The sequence below is a fragment of the Schistocerca piceifrons genome, unplaced genomic scaffold (assembly GCF_021461385.2).
Source record: "Schistocerca piceifrons isolate TAMUIC-IGC-003096 unplaced genomic scaffold, iqSchPice1.1 HiC_scaffold_1100, whole genome shotgun sequence".
NCBI lineage: Eukaryota > Metazoa > Arthropoda > Insecta > Orthoptera > Acrididae > Schistocerca > Schistocerca piceifrons.
In genome coordinates, this window is record NW_025726908.1 from 1 (window position 1) to 5,000 (window position 5,000).

At 56.9% G+C, this 5,000-nt stretch overlaps 2 non-coding genes across 2 annotated transcripts; both read right to left on the bottom strand.

Annotated features, from left to right (window-relative positions):
- Positions 1-467: 467 nt before the first annotated feature.
- Positions 468-622, bottom strand: LOC124727403. Its single transcript, XR_007007108.1, has one exon. It is a non-coding gene; the product is annotated as a 5.8S ribosomal RNA (ribosomal RNA).
- A 351-nt stretch (positions 623-973) lies between these two features.
- On the bottom strand, positions 974-2,882 carry LOC124727406. The gene has a single exon (XR_007007110.1). It is a non-coding gene; the product is annotated as a small subunit ribosomal RNA (ribosomal RNA).
- Positions 2,883-5,000: the final 2,118 nt, after the last annotated feature.

Consider the following 5,000-nt stretch of genomic DNA (forward strand, 5'->3'; position numbering starts at 1 on the left):
TCGAAGGAGAGGTCCCGCCGACGCTCGCACCGGCCGCTACGGGCCTGGCACCCTCTACGGGCCGTGGCCTCATTCAAGTTGGACTTGGGCTCGGCGCGAGGCGTCGGGGTAGTGGACCCTCCCAAACACCACATGCCACGACAGGCGGCAGCCTGCGGGGTTCGGTGCTGGACTCTTCCCTGTTCGCTCGCCGCTACTGCGGGAATCCTTGTTAGTTTCTTTTCCTCCGCTTAGTAATATGCTTAAATTCAGCGGGTAGTCTCGCCTGCTCTGAGGTCGTTGTACGAGGTGTCGCACGCCACACCGCCAGCCGGCTGTGCACGCTACCGAGAAAGTACCGGTATGCGAACCGCCAGGCGACGGGCGCGCATCGCACGTTTGAGGAGACGCGGCCGGCCCCACAGGCGGCCGCGACACTCCCAGGTCTGCGAAGCGGGGCAAACGCCGCGCGCTTCAGTATACGTAGCCGACCCTCAGCCAGACGTGGCCCGGGAACGGAATCCATGGACCGCAATGTGCGTTCGAAACGTCGATGTTCATGTGTCCTGCAGTTCACATGTCGACGCGCAATTTGCTGCGTTCTTCATCGACCCACGAGCCGAGTGATCCACCGTCCTGGGTGATCTTTTCTCAGTTTCCGCCGTCTCTTTCGAGACGGTCGCATAGGCGGGAGTGAGGCGTGTGGCGGCCCCTGTTCCAGCGTTCTGTGTCCAACGGCCTCACGGCCGACGGGCGTCGTACGGCTCCACACCGGAGCGGACAGGCACTCGGGCGAAAGTCATTCAAAACCGGCGCCAGGCGCCAGGTGCCGCAGGCCAGCCGCTCCAGCGCTTCAGCGCTCGTACCACACAACATTGCCGCTAGTTTTGAGAGGCACGCGTGGTTCCGCACGCGGCGCACGGCTACGGCGAGCCGTACAGGTAGCGTGTTGCGCGACACGACACGCACATCGAAAGACATGCAGTCTAGTCGGTAATGATCCTTCCGCAGGTTCACCTACGGAAACCTTGTTACGACTTTTACTTCCTCTAAATGATCAAGTTTGGTCATCTTTCCGGTAGCATCGGCAACGACAGAGTCAATGCCGCGTACCAGTCCGAAGACCTCACTAAATCATTCAATCGGTAGTAGCGACGGGCGGTGTGTACAAAGGGCAGGGACGTAATCAACGCGAGCTTATGACTCGCGCTTACTGGGAATTCCTCGTTCATGGGGAACAATTGCAAGCCCCAATCCCTAGCACGAAGGAGGTTCAGCGGGTTACCCCGACCTTTCGGCCTAGGAAGACACGCTGATTCCTTCAGTGTAGCGCGCGTGCGGCCCAGAACATCTAAGGGCATCACAGACCTGTTATTGCTCAATCTCGTGCGGCTAGAAGCCGCCTGTCCCTCTAAGAAGAAAAGTAATCGCTGACAGCACGAAGGATGTCACGCGACTAGTTAGCAGGCTAGAGTCTCGTTCGTTATCGGAATTAACCAGACAAATCGCTCCACCAACTAAGAACGGCCATGCACCACCACCCACCGAATCAAGAAAGAGCTATCAATCTGTCAATCCTTCCGGTGTCCGGGCCTGGTGAGGTTTCCCGTGTTGAGTCAAATTAAGCCGCAGGCTCCACTCCTGGTGGTGCCCTTCCGTCAATTCCTTTAAGTTTCAGCTTTGCAACCATACTTCCCCCGGAACCCAAAAGCTTTGGTTTCCCGGAGGCTGCCCGCCGAGTCATCGGAGGAACTGCGGCGGATCGCTGGCTGGCATCGTTTATGGTTAGAACTAGGGCGGTATCTGATCGCCTTCGAACCTCTAACTTTCGTTCTTGATTAATGAAAACATACTTGGCAAATGCTTTCGCTTCTGTTCGTCTTGCGACGATCCAAGAATTTCACCTCTAACGTCGCAATACGAATGCCCCCGCCTGTCCCTATTAATCATTACCTCGGGTTCCGAAAACCAACAAAATAGAACCGAGGTCCTATTCCATTATTCCATGCACACAGTATTCAGGCGGGCTTGCCTGCTTTAAGCACTCTAATTTGTTCAAAGTAAACGTGCCGGCCCACCGAGACACTCAATAAAGAGCACCCTGGTAGGATTTCAACGGGGTCCGCCTCGGGACGCACGAGCACGCACGGGGCGGTCGCACGCCTTCGGCTCGCCCCACCGGCAGGACGTCCCACGATACATGCCAGTTAAACACCGACGGGCGGTGAACCAACAGCGTGGGACACAAATCCAACTACGAGCTTTTTAACCGCAACAACTTTAATATACGCTATTGGAGCTGGAATTACCGCGGCTGCTGGCACCAGACTTGCCCTCCAATAGATACTCGTTAAAGGATTTAAAGTGTACTCATTCCGATTACGGGGCCTCGGATGAGTCCCGTATCGTTATTTTTCGTCACTACCTCCCCGTGCCGGGAGTGGGTAATTTGCGCGCCTGCTGCCTTCCTTGGATGTGGTAGCCGTTTCTCAGGCTCCCTCTCCGGAATCGAACCCTGATTCCCCGTTACCCGTTACAACCATGGTAGGCGCAGAACCTACCATCGACAGTTGATAAGGCAGACATTTGAAAGATGCGTCGCCGGTACGAGGACCGTGCGATCAGCCCAAAGTTATTCAGAGTCACCAAGGCAAACGGACCGGACGAGCCGACCGATTGGTTTTGATCTAATAAAAGCGTCCCTTCCATCTCTGGTCGGGACTCTGTTTGCATGTATTAGCTCTAGAATTACCACAGTTATCCAAGTAACGTGGGTACGATCTAAGGAACCATAACTGATTTAATGAGCCATTCGCGGTTTCACCTTAATGCGGCTTGTACTGAGACATGCATGGCTTAATCTTTGAGACAAGCATATGACTACTGGCAGGATCAACCAGGGAGCTGCGTCAACTAGAGCTGAGCAGCCGGCCGCCCGGGAGTGTGTCCCGGGGGCCCGCGCGAACACGCAAGCGTCCGCTCAATCATTCTGCAAACAGGAGGAGGCTGAGCTCCCCTGCACAATACACCTCGAAACCCTCTCAGGTCCCGGCGGCGCGCAGCGCCGTCCCAAGTACTTGGTCGGGTTCGAGAGAGGCGCAATCGCCCGGAGTTAGGCGAGTAGACGCTTTCGGTGCGACCACCCGTGCTCCCAACTGAGCTTGCCGCTGCCGACAGAGGCCCGGGAGCGTGCTGTCGTGGCATTGCCGGCGGGAGACAACACGCGCCACCTACGGTGACCGGCAGCTCCAACGCCAGCGCCACAGAAGGACAAAAGCCCCACTTGGGTGCCGAAGCGAACTCTCCCAGCACAGCGCACGCGCCAACACATCCGCACAGCTGCGATACAAACCACCAGCGAGAACCGCTGGGGCGACCGAGCAGCAGACGGCGTCGCGGCGCCGAGCGCCGGGCGGCAGCGCATCCTCAACGCACACAGTCCTCAATCGGACCAGCACACTGAAGATGTCCACCGCGCTTCGCACCGGGCCCGCGAGGACCTACTTTGGCCGCACGGCGCCGCGCGCAGGGTGCGCCGGCGCGCAGCTGCGACGCCTGCCGCGTCCGTCGGCCGGCGCGCCTGCCACTGGCCGCCCCCACCAGCCGGCTGTAGCGCGTGCGCCCACGCACCGCGCGGCCAGCACGCCGGGAGGCGCCCCCTCACCGGCCGGGGACGGTCCCACCCAGCCACCGCCGCGTATCGCTTCACACCCAGATGCCGTTCAGTTTCGTCGGCATGGTGGGTATCGCTGGAACAACCGGTTAGTACCTCAACCTATCGTCGCCATCACCGATTCACCCCTAGCGAGAACAACCGCACCACAACAGGTTACCATTTGTTCATTTGCGTAACTTCACCAGAAAACGCAGGCGTCCATCGCCATTTGCAACTTCCACGATTATTGCATGCCTGTGTCAGGTGTCACGCCACACTACGTCTGCCCACATACACGCAACAAAATGTGCACGCCTAGACAATACGTGGAAGGTGGCCCCCGTACGTATGCGATGTCCATTGCTCGAACGACTGTCAACCGGCCTCTGTAGCATGTCGCAGATATGGAACGCGGTGCACCATGCCATCACGGTGTGTGAGGAGAGACGACTAGGTCCGAATACATCAACAGACAGCTCATGCTGATCGCCATCCACGGCGTCCGTTCCTCCCACACGTCTCTATGGCGTACCACACTGCAATCCAGCTCTCATAGGGAGACGACACGTAGCTGCGTGCACAATATTTGCACTGTATGGTCCGCCGTTTTTGGGCGCAGTCGTTGTACGGTCACACATGTGCCACGATGTATCATTCAGTACATAAGGACGAATGTGCAGTACAGATTGTGGTTTACGCGTACGACATTAGCGGACAGTTGACACAGGCCGCACCACAACGTAGCCTGAGTACGTCGCATGCGGAGGGCATTGAACATGCAAAGTTCTCACCAACCAGCTTGCGAAGGCAGGGGGCAAGGTGGGGACGTGGGGAGGGGCGGCATGTACGTCCTGCTGCCATCCACATTACAGTGTACAGCAGGAGCATGTGGAAAGTGAGCAAGACTTGCAAGGTGTTTAACATGAAGCGATACACAGGGGAGCGGGGAGTGCGAGTAGCGAACTATATTGCGAGGGTTGCGGGTGGGCAACACTACACTAATTGAACGAGTCGTATAACAATTACAGAGCAGGTTTAGGCGACAACGTGGGTTACGTTAGGCGACAACGTGGGTTAGGTTAAGGCACGACGTGGGTTAGGTTAAGGCACGACATGGGTTAGGTTAAGGCACAACATGGGTTAGGTTAAGGCACAACATGGGTTAGGTTAAGGCACAACATGGGTTAGGTTAAGGCACAACATGGGTTAGGTTAAGGCACAACATGGGTTAGGTTAAGGCACAACATGGGTTAGGTTAAGGCACAACATGGGTTAGGTTAAGGCACAACATGGGTTAGGTTAAGGCACAACATGGGTTAGGTTAAGGCACAACATGGGTTAGGTTAAGGCACAACATAGGTTAGGT